The sequence below is a fragment of the Callithrix jacchus genome, chromosome 16 (assembly GCF_049354715.1).
Source record: "Callithrix jacchus isolate 240 chromosome 16, calJac240_pri, whole genome shotgun sequence".
In the NCBI taxonomy this organism is placed as follows: Eukaryota; Metazoa; Chordata; class Mammalia; order Primates; family Cebidae; genus Callithrix; species Callithrix jacchus.
The window spans coordinates 6989010-7006674 of NC_133517.1; the positions used below are offsets into that span (position 1 = coordinate 6989010).

Sequence of the window (17665 nt, forward strand, 5' to 3'; positions counted from 1 at the left end):
CTTCATTAGAAAACCACTATATACTGTGGTGACTGGTCAATATAATTTAAATAAATTAAAGAAAAAACAAGAAAAAAAAAAGATATCCACTGTGGTGATCATCCTGAGTGGGTTAGTCAGGATAAAAAAGTTGGATTCAAGACATACTTTCTGCGCGTGTGCATGCAGGTGTTTGAATCACCATTCACAGGCATGAAACTAAAACCTAAGTCAAATATGGCTGAAAAATACACCAAGATGATAATATTTTTAAACCAACTATATTACCTGGATACAGAGTGTCCTTTTCTCATTTTTTACCCTGTTTCCCATGAAAGAAATATTTGTTTTGTGTGGATGCTCAATATTGAGAAAAGCTGCAGGATAACATTGATGAGAACAACAATAAGAGGCTTTCTCTGAGACACTACACATTTAGAGACACGCATATCCACGCAGGATAAAACGTGGTGTCCCAGCTTGCAGCAACACCGCTGTGATGGACAGGTCAGTGACATGATGGGATTCCCTCTAGTTTTTAAGTTCAGAAGATGGTTTACATAAAAGCCTATTTATGACTGAATTTCCAATCCTCTCATTTTATAACTGAAGTAAATGAAGTCTTATTTATCACAAAATGACACATTCTCAGAAAACATTTCATGGAGCCTGAAGAAATTATAGTCAGTAAATAACATCACAAAATGGACATGAAAACTATTCTAAAGATAAGAATGTAAAGAAAAGTACATGTTAGAAGAGAACAGATGAAGCCAGGAGCCTTAAGTGCTGCCTTGGCAAAAGGGTCAAGAAGTGTAGATACCTTGATGCTGTCTTCCAGGCCCACAGGGCCTGCTAGATTGCAAAAGAAGCATCTTTACTTGGATTGCTAGTTTGCCGTGGAGTAAGGCCAAACAAAGATATGCTCAAAGAAAAATCAAACACAAAGAAACAAACTGTCATGTGGGAATAGACCTGCTGGGGACTTGAGATATTAGAATTAAAGGATAGAAAATATAGAATAACTGTTTTAGAAAGGTAAAAAGTCCCCAAAATACCGGTAGGAGACAAGAAACTACATAAAATGACTTGATAGATTTGAAGAAGGATGCAATTACATCTTCAAAAATGAAAGCTACATTTGTTGAAACAAAAATATTCATTGAGTAGGTGCAACAAATGGCTATATGCATCTGAAGAGTGTATATATGATATCTGAGGTATAAATCTAAACAAATTGCCTAGAATATAGCTTGAGAGCTAAGAAGAAAAAAACATGAGAGAAGGTGCAGAAATAGAGCAAAGCGAGAAGGTCTAACATACGTCTAATAGGAATTTCAGAAACACAAGACAGAGGAAGGGAAGCAATAATATGAAGATATAGTAACTGAGAGATTTTCCGAACTGATTTAAGATACAGGAAGAAAAACAAATACCAAGTGGGGCTGGCCATAGTGGCTCACACCTGTAATCCCAGCCCTTTGGGAGGCCGAGGTGGGAGGATCACTTGAACTGAGGGGTTCAAGACCAGCCTGGACAATGTAGTGAGATTTTGTCTCTAGGAAAAATAAAAAAAAGTTAGCTGGGTGTGGTGGTGCATGCCCATAGTCCCAAATACTTCAGGGGCTGAGGCAGGAGGATTACTTGAGCCCAGGAGGTTGAAGCTGCACTGAACTGTGATCATGTCACTGCACTCTAGCCTGGGCAACAGACCAAGAACCTGTCTCAAAAATAAAAACAATGGGAGAAAAAACAAACAAACAAATACCAAGCAGAACAACTAAATGGAAATCCAACTAACATACTCACTGTAATGAAACTATGAGTTGTTAAAAGCAAGAAGCACACAAATAAGATTTTAAAAGCATACACAATGAGAAGATTTAGAAGACAGTACATCTGCAAAGGAATACATATTTGACTTAAATCAACCTTCTAAAGAGCAATGAATGAAGTCAGAAGACTGGATTATTTTCAGAATTCTGAAAGCCATCTCAGAACGATATCAGCAAAACTCCTTTCAAGAATGATGGCAAATTAAGGACATTTTTATTTTTTAATATTTATTTATGAGATGAAGTCTCAGTCTGTCACCCAGGCTGGAGTGCAGTGGTGCAATCTCGGCTCACTGCAACCTCCACCTTCTGGGTTCAAGCGATTCTCCTGCCTCAGCCTCCTGAACACCTGGGATTACCAGGTGCCCCCCACTATAGCGGGCTAATTTTTGTATTTTCAGTAGAGACGGGGTTTCTCCATGCTGGCCAGGCTGGTTTCGAACTTCTGGTAAAGTGACCCACCCACCTCAGTCTCCCAAAGTGTCAGGATTACAGGTGTGAGCCACCAACACTGGCCTGGGACATTTTTAGACAAAGAAAAACTAGGAGGATTTTCTACCTACAGAATCTGAAGTATTTACTAATTACTAAAATGAGTTCTAGACCAGGTACAGTGCTTGACACCTGTAATCCCAGCACTTTGGGAGGCTGAGGTGGGAGGGTCACTTGAAACCAGGAGTTTTTAGATCAGCCTGGGCAACAAAGTGAGACCCTGTTTTTAAAAAAATAAAAAATTTAGTCAGGTGTGGTGGTGCATGCCTGTTGCCTCAGCTACTCACGAGGCTGAGATGGGAGGATCCCTTGAGCCCAAAAGTTTGGGGGTTGCAGTGAGCTATGATTGTGCCACTGCACTCCAGCCTGGGTGGCAGAGTGAGACCCTGTCTCAAAAAACAAAGTGATTTCTAAATTATGTACTTTAGGAATAAGGAAATTATCGTGGAATAAAGGTCTGAGATACAGGAAGAACTAATCAGCAAAAATACAAACAACCCAAAATAAGTACAGTAGGATAGAATAACAACATAATCAGTAATATTAAATGTGTAGAGAGCTGAAAAACTGAAAATGTATAGCAAGGAAATCAAACGGGGGGTGACTGGAGCTCAAGTGTTCCCAAGTCCTTATATCACTCTAAGCCTAGAGTGAAGACATTAACTTAAGAATAGTATATGGGATACCATTTCAAGGATAATCACCAAAGAACAGAAACAGGGAATATAACCTTCTAATCCCTAGAGGAAAAAAATTGAGTGAGAAATATAGGAAAACAAACAAAAAAGGAAAACATAAAGAAAAAACATTTAACAGCCAAAAAAAAAAAGTGATAAGTGAAAGGGTAAACAAAAGCCCTGCATATTAGAAATGGAACAAAAATGATTTAAACATGTCAAAGACAGAATCTGTCATGTTGTTTGAAAGAAATAAAAATGTCTTCCAATAAACTGGTAACAGAAGTACAGAAAGATTAAAAGTAAAATGACAGGAAAAAATGTTTCTGACAAAATTTTTTTAGTTTTAATTAAGTTCTAAGACACATGTGCAGAACATGCAGGTTTGTTACATAGGTAAACATGTGCCATGGTGGTTTGCGGCACACATCGACCTGTCATCTACATTAGGCATTTCTTCTAATGCTGTCCCTCCCTTAGCCCCTAGGTCCCACTGTGTGAGGTTCCCTTCCCTGTGTCTATGTGTTCTATAGTTCAACACCCACTTATGAGTGAGAACATGTGGTGTTTGGTTTTCTGTTCTTGTGTCAGTTAGCTTAGAATGACAGTTTCCAGCTTCATCCATGTCCTTGCAAAGGACATGAACTCATCCTTTTTTATGGTGGCATAGTACTCCATGGTGTATATGTGCCACATTTTCTTTATCCAGTCTATCACTGACAGGCATTTGGGTTGGTTCCAGGTCTTTGCTATTGTGAACAGTGCTGCAATAAACATATGTGTGCATATGTCTTTATAGTAGAATGAATGATTTGTAATCCTTTGAGTATATACCCAGTAATGGGATTGCTGGGTCAAACGGTATTTCTGGTCCTAGATCCTTGAGGAATTGCCACAATGTCTTCCACAATGGTTGAACTAATTTACACTCCCACAAACAGTGTAAAAGTGTTTCTATTTCTCCACATCCTTTCCAGCATCTGTTGTTTCCTTTTTTTGGAGACACAGTCTTGCTCTGTTGCCAGGTGCCAGGCTGGAGTGCAGGGGCGAGATCTCGGCTCACTGCAACGTCCGCCTCCTGGGTTCAAACAATTCTCCTGCCTCAGCCTCCTGAGTAGCTGGGACTAAAGATGTGCACCACCATGCCCAGCTAATTTTTATATTCTAGTAGAGATGAGGTTTCACTATGTTGGCCAGGATGGTCTCGATCTCTTGACCATGTGATCTGCCGGCCTTGGCCTCCCAGTTTCCTGACTTTCTAATCATCACTATTCTAACCGGTGTGAGATGGTATCTCATTGTGGTTTTGATTTGCATTTATCTAATGACCACTGATGACGAGCTTTTGTTCATATGTTTGTTGGCCACATGAATGACTTCTTTTCAGAAGTGTCTGTTCATATCCTTCACCTACTTTTTGATGAGGTTGTTTTTTCTTGTAAATTTGTTTAAGTTTTATATAGATTCTAGATACTAGCCCTTTGTCAGATGGATAGGTTGCAGAAGTGTTCTCCCATTCTGTAGGTTGCCTGTCCACTCTGGTGATAGGTCCTTTTGCTGTGCAGAAGCGCTTTAGTTTAATTAGGTCCCATTTGTTAATTTTGGTTTTTGTTGCTGTTGCTTTTGGTGTTGTAGCCATGAAGTATTTGCCCATGCCTATGTCCTGAATGGTATTGCCTAGGTTTTCTTCTAGGGTTTTTATGGTTTTAGGTCTTATGTTTCACTCTTTAATCCATCTTGAGTTAATTTTTCTATAAGGTGTAAGGAAGGGTCCAGTTTTTGTTTTCTGCATATGGCTAGCCTGTTTTCCAAATACCATTTATTAAATAGGTATTCCTTTTCCCATTGCTTGTTTTTGTCAGGTCAAAGATCAGATGGTTGTAGATGAGTGGTATTATTTCTGAGGCCTCTCTTCTGTTCCATTGGTCTATATATCTGTTTTGGTACCAGTACCATGCTGTTTTGGTTACTGTTAAAATAAAGCCGAAAAGGTGGTTTTGACTGTAAGCAAATTAGATTTTAAGAAAGTATTATTAAGGATAGAGAGGTCACTAATATAGGTAAGAAGGTTTAATTCACTAGGAAAACATACAATTACAAACTTTTGTGCTCTTACTAGCCTCAAAATATATAAAGCATAAACTAATAAAACTACACAGAGAAATTAACAAATCCACTACCACTGTGGAAAATTTTAGCACATCTCTGCCTATTATTAAGTCAACAGATGAAAAAGTTAGTAAAAATTTAGAAAACTTGCATATACCTAGTTTGATTTGTTGGATAAACAATTAGAAAAACTGCTTGTAATTAGAAAAGAATGCATTCTCAAGCATACATGGAAGATGTATAAGAGAGGACTAGAGGCTGGATGTGGTGGCTCAGATCTGTAATCTTAGCACTTTGGGAGGCCGATTTGGGAGGATGCTCAAAGCCAGGAGTTCAAGACCAGCCTGGTCAACAAAGTGAGACCTCATATATATAAAAAAATAAAATAAAAAATACATATTTTAAAAATCTTCTTACATTTGGAAAATTCACAAGCTTTTTTTCAGCTCCTAGGTCAAATAGGAAATGACAGAGAAATACTTTGACCTAGTTGATAATCAAAAGACCACACATTGAAATGTATGGATTACATCAATACATAAGGAAATTCATAGGCTTTAGTATAATAACACATAATTACCTTACTTTTCTGATATACATTTATGTATGTATGTATGTATATACACATGTAGAGACAGGGTCTTGCTATGTTGCCCAGGCTGGTGTTAAACTCTTGGCCTCAAGCAATCCTCCCACCTTGGCTCCCAAAGCCCTGGGATTACAGACACAAGCCACCACAATTTGCTCCCTATATTCATTTTAAAATTAGTTTTTTATGCACTGATCATAAAATCTACCCTAAACCTCAGTCAATTACCAAGATCTTCTCTCAGGATGCTTAACCTCACAGGCATTGTACCCTGAAAAGCTCTTCTGGAGCCGTCTGCTGTACTCCAATCTGGATGGGTCAGCATCTGTATACCTGGGCACAATATCATCCCAGGATCTACTGGCACAAAATCTGGGGGTTCTCCCTTGCTGCTCTAATATGTTGGAGCTGCTATTTCTTACACCTACATCTTTTGACTTCAATTCAGTAGTTCCTGTCTTCTACTTTCCTGAAAAAAGAGAGTGTAAGGTAAAGTTTTAAAACCATTCATAAAGTTGTTGGTAATCAATCCACAAACTTTATGGGCAGTTTAGCTGGGTATAGATTTCTAGACAGGAACAAATTTTTCCATTCATAGTCCAATCATGTTTTGTTTCCCTCCCTTCTCTCCAAGTGCTAAGGTCTTTTTTAGTTTCTAGTATGCTACCTGAGAGCAGGTATAAAAACATACATTTTGATGCTGAATTTATAATGTCTTTTTTTTTTTGTCTATACATCCATTTAAAGGCCTCCTTACCTCCTGGTTACCTCTTCACATGACTCACTTCTCTGTTCCATATCTAAATAGGGAAGTCCAGGCCAAGCCTTGGGGACTAGGACATGGAGGGGAACTGGAGGTAGGACCAGGCTGCATTTACTACGAGAAATCTATCTCCAGGCTCTCCTGATAGAGAACAACCATGGTGGCCGGCTACCTTTCACATGTGATTATATTAAGGCCTGCTCATCTCCTCCTGATATGCCCAAGACTTTGCCTTAAATGCTATTTTTTAACCTATACAAAAGTGAAGACAAATACAAAAATCTCCACAGATCCATATACAAAGTTTCTATATTTTTGATTGTTTGTGTTGAGAAGGGAGAGGTGTAGAACTGGCTACTACCTTTGTCTTTAAGTTTGCCCTGACATTTTCCTTTGCCTCAAATAACAAGGAAGGGTGCTTCTGTCTATTCTTTTGCCCTAGAGATGAGTTATCACTATTCTTTTCCTGGTGCTCACACCCACCACACACACTCTCCCACTCTGTTCTGCTCACACAGCTGCAGCTCAGAGGCAGGCTGGCTCAGGCCCGAGGTGGAGTCATCACCCCCCTGGTTCAACTGGATTAGAACTGGCATTCCACAGACTGCCCAGACCAGCATGAGTTTATCAGCAGCCCACGTTGAATTCCACCCACTTGTCAATGCTTCCTGCCCAGTGAAACACTATCTCCTAAAATCTGTGCTAGTGTGACAGGTCTGAGCAGCAAAGTGTCCCCATGATTGACTTGTTTTTCTTGAACCACCAGGTATTTATCATACATTTTATCATATTCAGTGGAACACAAATGGCTTTCCGGGGGGCAGCATCATGTCAATAACTTTGGATCTTACAAAAGTTACTTATCTGTAGGAGCTTGAATTCATTCATTTTTAACACAAAATAAGAAAATCTAATTTAGAGAGGTGTTGTAAGCATTAAAGTCATTCACATGATATAGTGATACAGGACATGGTACAGTGACTGGTAGATAAATCTTTTTCTTAGTGGGGTACTTAGGTCAACTTTTATAATAAAATCTTATAATTTTCTCCATATAGCTCTTGTACATGTTTTGTTAGATCTACGTCTAGATTGTCTACGGTTTTGTGTTCTATTTTAAGTGGTGTTTTTGTTTGTTGTTGCATCTTGCTCGTGTGTTAAGAATACAATGGCCTTGTATACTGAACTTTTGTAATAGTCCATCAACTTACTAAATTTTATTATTATTTGTAATCCTTTTAATATACTTTTATGCAATTATTTCATAATTCCAATTTTGCTTCTTATTTTCTTTTCTGACTGCCTTTTAGGACCTTCAGGGCAATGCTGAAGAGAAGCCAGTGACTGGGCATCCTTATTTTGTTCCTACTTTAAAGAAAAAGCCTTCAATGTTTCACAGTCACTAATGTTTGCTTTATTGTTGGTGGTTTTTGTTTTTGTTTTTGTTTTTTTTTGTAGATATCCTTCACCCAGGTGGGGATTCCTAGTTTGCTAAGGAATCTTTTTTTTAAAATAATGAATGAGTGTTGGATTTTATCAAATGCATTATCTGTATTAATTGAACTAACTGTTTTCCCCCTTTAACATGTTAACATGGCAAATGACCAATTACAAATTCTTTCCAAGTATTAAAGTAATTTTTCACTCCTAATGTAAAGCCAAGATCCTATTTGCTATGTTTTATTTAGGATTTTTGTCTTTAGGTCCATTAATGATATTGATCTTTAATTTTATTTTTATACTAAATTTGGTATCAAGATCATTATATTAGCTTCACAGAATGAGTCGATGATTACCTTTTTTTTTTGAAAATTTTAGATACAAAGTATAAGACTCAAATAAACTATTTTGACAGTTTGAAATAATTAAGGAATAAAATCATTCAGCTTTAGTGTTTGTTTTTTTTTTTTTTTCCTGAGTAGATTCTAAACTACCAGCTCAACATCCCTAATGATAATTGGACTATTTGAACTTTTAAATTTTTTTCTTAAGATATTTTGGTAATAAATTTTTCTAGGGGTTTTTTTATCTTGTCTGTTTTCAAACTTAATAGCAATATTCTTACCTTTTTTCAAGTTTTGTGAATATTACTCAAAAATATGCTTCATGACTTTGCATGTCATCCTTGCCCAGGGGCCATGCTAATCTTCTCTGTATCCTTCCAATTACAGTAGACATTCTGCCAAAGTGAGCACATCTGTTTCTAATCCCTAAAGGAATTGATATTCCTAATTTTCCTTTTTACTATTATGTATCTTTTATTTATCAATTTTACCAAAGGGTTGTTATTATTTCTTGCTTTTGATTAGTCATTGTTTATGTCATAATTTCTACTCTTGTAATTTTTTTTCCATTTTCTATGGACTGATTCTATTATTCTTTTCCTATTTCTTATGTTGGAGGCTTGGCTCATTAATTTGCAGGCTTTCTCTCAAGCTATTGTCCTACTTCAGCCTCTTGAGTAGTTGGGACCACAAACATATGCCACCATGCCTGGCTTTTCCTTTTTTTTTTCTCTTTTCATTTTAAAGAGATGAGGTCTTGCTATGCTGCTCAGGCTGGTCTCTTACAATCCTGCTGCCTTGGACTCTTAAAATGCTGGGATTACAGATATGAGCCACTGTGTCCAGTCCTTTCTTCTTTTTATTTTTATTTATTTATTTGAGACTGAGTCTCCCTCTGTTGCCCAGGTTGGAGTGCAAATGCATGATCTTGGTTCACTGCAACCTGTGCCTCCCAGGTTCAAGCGAGTCTCATGCCTCAGCCTCCCAAGTAGCTGGGACTACAGGCATGTGCCACCATGCCTGGCTAATTTTTGTATTTTTAATACAGACTGGGTTTCACCATGTTGGCCAGGATGGTCTCGAACTTCTGACCTCAGGTGATCTGCCTGCCTGGGCCTCTGAAAGTACTGGGATTATAGGCATGAGTCACTGCACCTGGCCCCTTTCTTCTTTTAAAAGTTGAGCTAATTTGACTAAAATTTATTCTAAATATCAAGTTAATGACATCACATAAATTTTAATATTTAGTATTTTTATTTTTTTATCAGTTGTAGATATTTTAAAATTGTCATTATTTCTTTTTTGATCCAATAGTTATTTGGAAGTATTTTTCAAATTTTATAGTGGTTTTAAAATATATTATTTTTGTTACTAACTCTTACTGCATTCATTGTATGTTGCTACATAATACATTACTTCCACAAATTTGAAGCTTAAAATATAAACATTAATTTTTTTCATAGTGCATGTGGGTTAGATGTTCATCTTGACAGTTGTCAGTCATTGCCAGATCCTGCTCTATTTGCATCCCTCTCCTCAAAAGGCGCTTAAGAGCTAGGCTATTAATATCCCTATTTAGCACATAGAAGACTGAAGATCAGAAAGATTTACTATCTTGCACAAAACCATACAACATTAAATAAGCAAACTAACAAATGAATATATAAGCATATTTGATATAAATATATCTTTAAATTTACAGAAGTGCAGAATTACCAGCTTAATTTCCAGAGCTAAACCTCCATTAGAATTCAAGTGCAGGTGAAATTGATTTATAGACCACCATAGTCAGCAATAAGGAAGAGACAACTCTCTGCAAGGATGGAGTGAATGTTCTATGTCTATGTTGTCTAATGTGGTAGGCACTAGTCATATGTGGCTACTGAGCACTTGAGATATGGCTGATACAACTGAGGAACTACATTTTAAATTTTATTTAATTTTAATTAGTTTAAATATAAATAATCAAATGTGGCTAGTGGCCACCCTACTGGAAAGCACAGTTTAAAGTCCTACAGAACTGGAAGAACCAAAAACTATGAATACTTAAAAATTGGTTAATCAATTTTTCAAACACAGTAATTAAAAAGTGATGAATTTTTGGCCGGATGCGGTGGCTCACACCTGTAATCCCAGCACTTTGGGAGGCCGAGGTGGGTGGATCACGAGGTCAAGAGATGGAGACCATCCTGGTCAACATGGTGAAACCCCGTCTCTACTAAAAATACAAAAATTAGCTGGGCATGGTGGTGCATGCCTGTAGTCCCAGCTACACGGGAGGCTGAGGCAGGAGAACTGCTTGAACACAGGAGGTGGAGGTTGAGGTGAGCTGAGATCGTGCCATTGCACTCCAGCCTGGGTATTAAGAGCGAAACTCCGTCTCAAAAAAAAAAAAAGTGATGAATTTTTAAAGTGACTAGGAAAACCACAGTGGTTTAGAGGATAAGAGGTTATTATTTCAAATAGCTTTCTATTTAAAGATTATGTTCCAAATTATGTTTCATCAAAAAAGCAAAAAATTTGTTTCATTAAGCACTAATATTCACAAAGTATTAATAGGTGTTTCTCAAAAATTAGCACTATCACCAAAATGTTGTTAGCAATGTTTTTTCTAACATGTATTTTAAGATATCAAAACCATAAATTACTACTGTGTTCAATCTCCTTGATAATACAATATTTTATACCCAAGAATGCCAGGAAATCCCTGAGTGGTCACCTGATCCAGAAACACATGATTTTAGGTACGCATACTGTGTATAAGCAGTATTTAGCAGGTGATACCCAGAAGAATGTACCACCTATCTTAAGATAACTGGTCTTAATATTTCCACAGATATGTATGACATTATTTAATTTGTAGTGGCTATAAAACATTTATACAGCACAAACTAATTTCTCATGGTTCTGTGACTTAAGAAAAGGAAATTTTATACAAAAATTAGGTTTCTGTGACTAATAAGTAGGTCTAGTTCAAACAAGTATAAAGCTAGAACACTTCGAAATGAAGATGAACAACTGCGGTCTCTGGTTTCTATAAAAATTAAAAGGTGAGCTGTCTAAGATGAAACAATTAATCTTTAATCCTACTGACCTAACCTCAGGAATTAAAGGCCAGAAAGAAAGTATGGTGTAAGTAATTTGTTTCTTTCAGCATTTTGAAGATATTATCCCAGTGCCTTCTGCCCTCCATTGTTTCTGATGAGAAGTCAGCTGCACAGTCACTGGGATTCCCTTGTATTACTATATGATGAGTCATATTTCTTTTGCTGTTTTCAAGATTTTCTCTTTATCTCTGGTTTTCAACATTTTGACTATGAGGTGTCTGGGTGTAGATCACTTTGACTGTATCCTCCTTTGAGTTCACTGAGCTTCCTGTATATGCATATTAAAATTTTTCATCAAATTTGACAAGTGTTCAGCCATTATTTCTTCAAATACTTTCTGCATCATCCTCTCTCTTTGTGACATTCTCATTACGCATATTTTGGTGAACTTAATCATGTCCAACATTTTTATGAGGTTCTCTTTTGTATCCTACATTCTTTTCTCTCTCAGATTGCACAATCTTAGCTTAATTTCTTTCTTGCTCTCTTTTTTTGAGACAGTGTCTCACTCTGTCACCCCGGCTGGAGTGCAGTGGCACAATCATGGCTCACTGCAGCCTTGACCTCCCAGGCTCAAGTGATCCTTCCACCATAGCCTCCCAAGTCCACCACACCAGGCTAATTTTTGTATTTTTTGTAGAGATAGGGTTTCTGCATGCTGCCCAGGCTGGTCTCGAACTCCTGAGCTGAAGTGATCCACCAGCCTCAGCCTCCCAAAATGCTGGGATTATAGGCATGAGCTACCACGCCTAGCCTGATTATATTAATTTCAAGTCCACGAATTCTTTTTTCTACCCTCTCAAATCTACGGTTGAGCCCCTCTGGTGAATTTTTCACTTCGACTGTTGTTCTTTTCAACACCAGAATTTCCATTTGGTTCTTTTCATAGTTTGTATCTTTTAACTGACACTCTATTTGATAAGACAGTATTAACATATGTACCTTTAATTATTTAGATATGGTTTCCTTCAGTTCTTTGGACATAGTTATAACGGCTCCTTTGAAATCTTCTGTCTGCTAAATCAAACATCTGGACCTCTCCAAATGCAGTTTCTATTGCCTGCTTTACCCCTCCACCACTATTCTTCCAGGTTGGCCTCTCTAGCATGAAGCCTCTAACCTATTGGTGAGCTGGGATGGAACAATCAGGTCTTGGCCTGACTCATCTGGTAGGTGATGAGAGATGCTGAAAGCTGGCCATGAAGAGTGAAATGTACCCTACACTGGGGGTTGGGGGTAGAGAGGACCATCTTCTTGACTGGACCCCCTGAAGTAGAACCCCAGGTTAGTCTATAAAATGAGTTTGGATGGTGGGGGAGTGGATCGTGGCTCACAGGCCACAGACTTGATATTCTCACTGAGATTTAGTAGTTATTTTTGATTACATTCATAGAATGTTTATCCATTTGCTGGATAAACATATCCCTTAGGACAATTTCTAGAATTTTTAAATGCCTATCTTTCATAATTTTCTCTAGCTAAATGTTTGTTAGAGAGAGAATCTACTGGGACTCCACATTTGGGTACCCTTCCACGAACATTCCCTTCGTGGAAGCCTGTCTTCCCCTCCTAAACTCCATCTCTCTCTATTCCCTTCCACTCAGTGTGGAAGCTGCTTTCCTCTCCTGGATTCCATCTTTCTGGATTCTCCCACTCAATGTGAGAGTTAGCTGTTTTTTTCTCTCTCCTTCTCCTGTTTCTCTTTCTCTAATTAAATCACTTTCTATAAAAAATAAAATAAAAAAAGAGAATCTACTGTGTCCTCACTCTGCAATTCTGAAAGTTGGTTTGTTTCTTTGATTTATTTCCATTGGAAGTAAAGATTCTCTAGATGATTAGCATGTGTCATGTGAGAAAACAAAACGGCTCTTTAGCCTTTATTTATATATCTTGAGAATATTTGGCAAATATCCTTTCTGAATTTGTAGACTTAAGTGTGAGTTGTTATTTCTTAAGAGACATCTTGATTCGCTTGAACCCAAGAAATGAGCCAAGTACAAAATTGCAAAGCCAGATAATGGAAGTGCAACATATGCAGTGAGGCATGAAGGGCCGTGGAGCCATGAAATACGTGTCACAAGATTTTTAGTAACAAAAGCATTTGGGGGTTTGTCACTGTGCTCCATAACAGTGTCTTGGCCTTCTGGGGGTATCCAGTAAATCAATGATCCATCCCTTTATGTGCTAAATGCAGCAGGACTGCATCCTGGATAGGCCCTGTGAGGTGCTAGGTACAGGGTAGCAGGCAAACAGTCCCTGCCCTCTTTGCTCCTTGGCAAGAGAGACCAATCACACACAATAGGGCAACCGCAGATTGTGTGAGTATTAGGAAGGAAATAAAGTGCTGTGAGAGACAGCACTGGGGTGGTGGGTAGGTCTAGCCAGGGTCGTCAGGGAAAGCTTTTTAAAGGAAATGATCTTTACGCTGAGCCTAAAGTGAGGGAAGCAACCAGTCATGCAAAGGCTGAGAGAACAATGACAACAGAAATAACTGCATGTACGAAACCCTAGGATGGGAGAGAGGTTTTCCACGTTGGAGAAATTGCAAGGAGGCTAGAAGATAGTAAGGGAGAAAGACAAGATAGGTGTTTTAGTCCATTTGAGCTGCTCTAACAAAAATACCTCAGATGAGGTGGCTCATAAACAACAGAAATGTATTGCTCATAGTTCTGGAGGCTGGGAAGTTCTAGATGAAGGCACCAGCAGGTTTGGCATCTGGTGAGCGCCTGCTGCCTGGTCGACAGCTGTCTTTCAGAAGCAACCTCTTCTATGGTGGAAGGGTCAAGAACTCTCTCATGGGCCTCTTTTATAAGGATCTTAATCCCAAAGGCCCCAGCCCCTAATATCTTGGGGATGAAGATTTCAACATATAAATTTTGGGGAAGATACAAACATTCAGACCATAGCAATAGGGGAAAGCAGAGATAAGAGGAAAGACTATTACTTACTATTATTATTGTTGCATTATTCTTAATTAAAAATTAAACTTATATTTGTGAAAAAATTAAAAATTTGAGAAGAATTCTTTTCTCTTAGAAAGAAGGGAGTATGGCTCTGGGGAGGAAAAGGGTTTTGTGGGTGGGGGAGGGAGAGGCCCCTCCCATGGCTGGGTGCAGTTGGCACCTTTCGATGCCCAGAGGAGGATAGAGTCTGTGTGAGGGCTGTGTAAGGAGGCTGACCTAACTGGGAGACTTAGGGGTTATGTGTGTCAGTATATCTGGCTCCTGTCATCAATGAGTAAATGAGGAGGTGCCACTCAGAAGTGCTGGATTAAAAGAATATACTGATACAATGTTTGTTTCAGAAATGTCACTCTTGGGCAGGGTGGAAGATTGCTTGAAGAGGGAACTTTTAGACAGTCTCTGTAGACCCAGTGGGAGTCCACTGCCCTAATCAATGACAAACGGCTGAGAGGAAGGAGTGAAGGTACAAAGTGATGCTCACTGGCTGGTATGTTTTCTCTTGTTTATACAGTATTAAAGTTTTCAGAAACTGGTAACTAAAATTAGAAACTGGAAGACTTTACATAAAATTCAACTTTCCAGTTATCTTGAGAAATCTGCAACTCTGGTAGCACCAGGTCAACACCCACGGTGGCTGTCTCAGGATGAGGCATGGACTCATGGGTCCATCCTGGTATCCTCCCCTCCACACCTGGTCTCAGCCCTCTGATGCTGCCACTGTCTTTGCCTCTTTGGCTTCTGTCAGCATGTGAGAACGCCTTCAAGATATTCAAGAAACATTTCAAGGTAGAGACCAGAGAGCATACTAGTGGGTAAGGGATGTGGGAGAGAGCGCCTGCACTGGCCTGAGGTTCAGAGGAGGTGAGCAGGCGTGGAGAGTGAAGAGCAGCTTCCACATCAGGCATGGGATAGGCCCATTTCAGAGAACAGGGAGCTGTGAAAGAACCCAGAGGCTGCTCTAGTGACTCGAGACAGGATGCAAGCAAGAACAGGGCTGATTCACATAGAACTGGGAAGGCCAAACTGCTCTGTGGAGAATGTGACTCAAAACAGGAGAGCAAGGGCATTGGGATCCCGGCTCTGCTGCTACTGACAAGGCACAGAAGCTCTCTGGGCTGACAGTCCTTTTATAAGACAAGGAGCTATTCTCTAGAAGTCCTTTTCAGTTATTTTAGTTTAAGGAAGGTTAAATAGATGTATATCTAAAGAGAAGGCTGCAGCTGCAGCTCAGACACCAGCACCCAAGTTGAGGAGCAGATGCTTACTGTGTGTGGCTGTGCTCTGCATGACAACCAACAGACACCAGTACCATCCTCAGTAAGCTCTGAAATACTGGGAACCTGTGGCTAGCCAGGCTGCAGCAGGAGATCTGACATCCGAAAGTTATGTGATGAATGTTCATAGAACAGAGTTTCCACTTTGGGAAGCAGCTGAGTACATTCCTTTGCCGCCCTACCATAGCAAATCCACCGCGGAAGGCAAAGGTATACATCCAGTACACCATACTCTCCACTGCTAGCAATCTTGAGCTAAGGCCGTGCTGCAGGCGACTTCTACGCCCCATGCTATCTTTAGGAGTGATTAACTAGGATAAGTGCTTAGAACAGCCATGATAAAATATCTCACAGGGAAGAAGTAGAGCACATGTGTTTAGAATGAGAGTCTCAGAACTGCACTAATTTCATCCGCCAGAGAGCCATTCAAAAGTTCTTGGAATAAGATCTGGCAGGTGAATTCCACTTATGTAATGTTTAAGATCAATGCTTCTCCCTTAGACATTCACCCAATTAACTCCACTTTCCTGACTACAAGACTGCAGTGTAGGGGAGCAGGCACCACATGGTATGAATGGACACAGGCACTAGGAGTTCCGGTACCTGCACAATATAGATTATGTGAATTTGTTTCACACTCAGGTAAGTGCCTGCATCTCTTCTGTGCTCAAACTCTGAGTTTCCTTTACCTATCAGACAAATTCTCATTGTTAGAGATGTAGTTAACTGACAAGAAAATAGGATTCTCTTTCAGTAAGGGCCAGCTCTCCTAAGTCCTGAAGCAGGTGTCTGCCTCTTTGGAAAAGGACTAATCTTATGGGAAGGGGCTCACAGGAAGGTGCCATCTCACACAGATGTGAGCTTTTCCCATGGGAACCCAACATGTGATCGGCCTTATGATGCTGACATCATCATTTACCTACTGCAGTTTTGCTTTGTAAGGTAAAGCTCCATTCTGGGTAAAGCAATACATAACCATTAAAATACCATGTCTACAGCTGGTCCCTGACCCTAGCCAGCCACACTCCACCCCTCTCAACTGGGAAAACAAGGCAGCAGTCAGAAAGTGGTTCCAGGGGAACAGAGTAGCAGCAGAATCACCTGTTTCAGCCATCAGCAGCCATTCTGCAGGACTTTGATTCTCTGCATTTCTGAGCCATAGGTGAGGCCTGGACCATGTTGGAAGAGCTGATTAAAACTGGTCCCAAATGAAACCACTTTCCACCGCACATTCCCAGCAACATAAATAATACAGATAAGAGGTTCCTTGTTCACGATGGAAGTATAAAAGTCCATTATGAAGTTAATATTTGTCTTTAAGAATTTTTTTCTTCTCTTACCAACTTAATGTACATTATGCCAATTAAAGAATATTTTAAAACTAAAAATACATGTCTTGTTTATCTGTAAAGGCAACAGAATAAATCACAAGGAATAAAAACAAAAAAACCTCTTGATTTGTAGGGGAAGTTGTAGGAGTACAATTTAATTTCTCTTTTAAGTTTTAATTGTCCCGTCCCCTCTTTCCAAAACTATGTGTTTCCCTTTCTTTCATTCACTGGCTCAGTTTCATAGCTACACAAGTGAGGGACAGCGAGAGCACAGCAAACGTGTGTGCCTGTGCACGCATGTGCTGAGAGGGCAGATTAAGTGGCTATGTGGGATGTTTACGTGAGTTATGGGAGCAGTTCTTAGCAGTCCACCAAGAATTCCCGGAATCGGAGTCAGGCCCGGCTGTTTCATTCTAGGTCACTGTCAACTTAAGCAGCCTCGAAAGATCAACAAAGACCTGCCCTCCACTTTATAATCTCTTATGAAGCCTCGACTCAAGGAAAAAACAGAAGAAACTGGAGGATGAACTGATAAAAACAGAGAGAGAGAGAGAGAGAAAAGGGAGCATGGAGAGAGGAAAAGAGGGCTGGAACCCAAGCGCTAGGGAGCCACTGAGAAAGGGCGGGGGCGAGCGAGGCGGGAGCGCGGGCGGGGCAGGGACGCATAGAGGGCGGGGGCCTCGCCCACTCCTGCAGCCGCCTCGAGGACGGCCGGGAAACCAGAGACAGCAGGACATTGTGTTCTTCTTCTCAAAAACAACC

At 39.5% G+C, this 17665-nt stretch overlaps 1 protein-coding gene and 1 non-coding gene across 17 annotated transcripts in view; both read right to left on the bottom strand.

Annotated features, from left to right (window-relative positions):
- Window positions 1-17665, bottom strand: part of SPIDR (scaffold protein involved in DNA repair) — a 512165-nt gene that overhangs the window by 75217 nt on the left and 419283 nt on the right. The gene's annotated exons all lie outside the window — the stretch shown is intronic.
- LOC118148664 (U6 spliceosomal RNA) lies at window positions 8538-8639 on the bottom strand. The gene has a single exon (XR_004735584.1). It is a non-coding gene; the product is annotated as a U6 spliceosomal RNA (small nuclear RNA).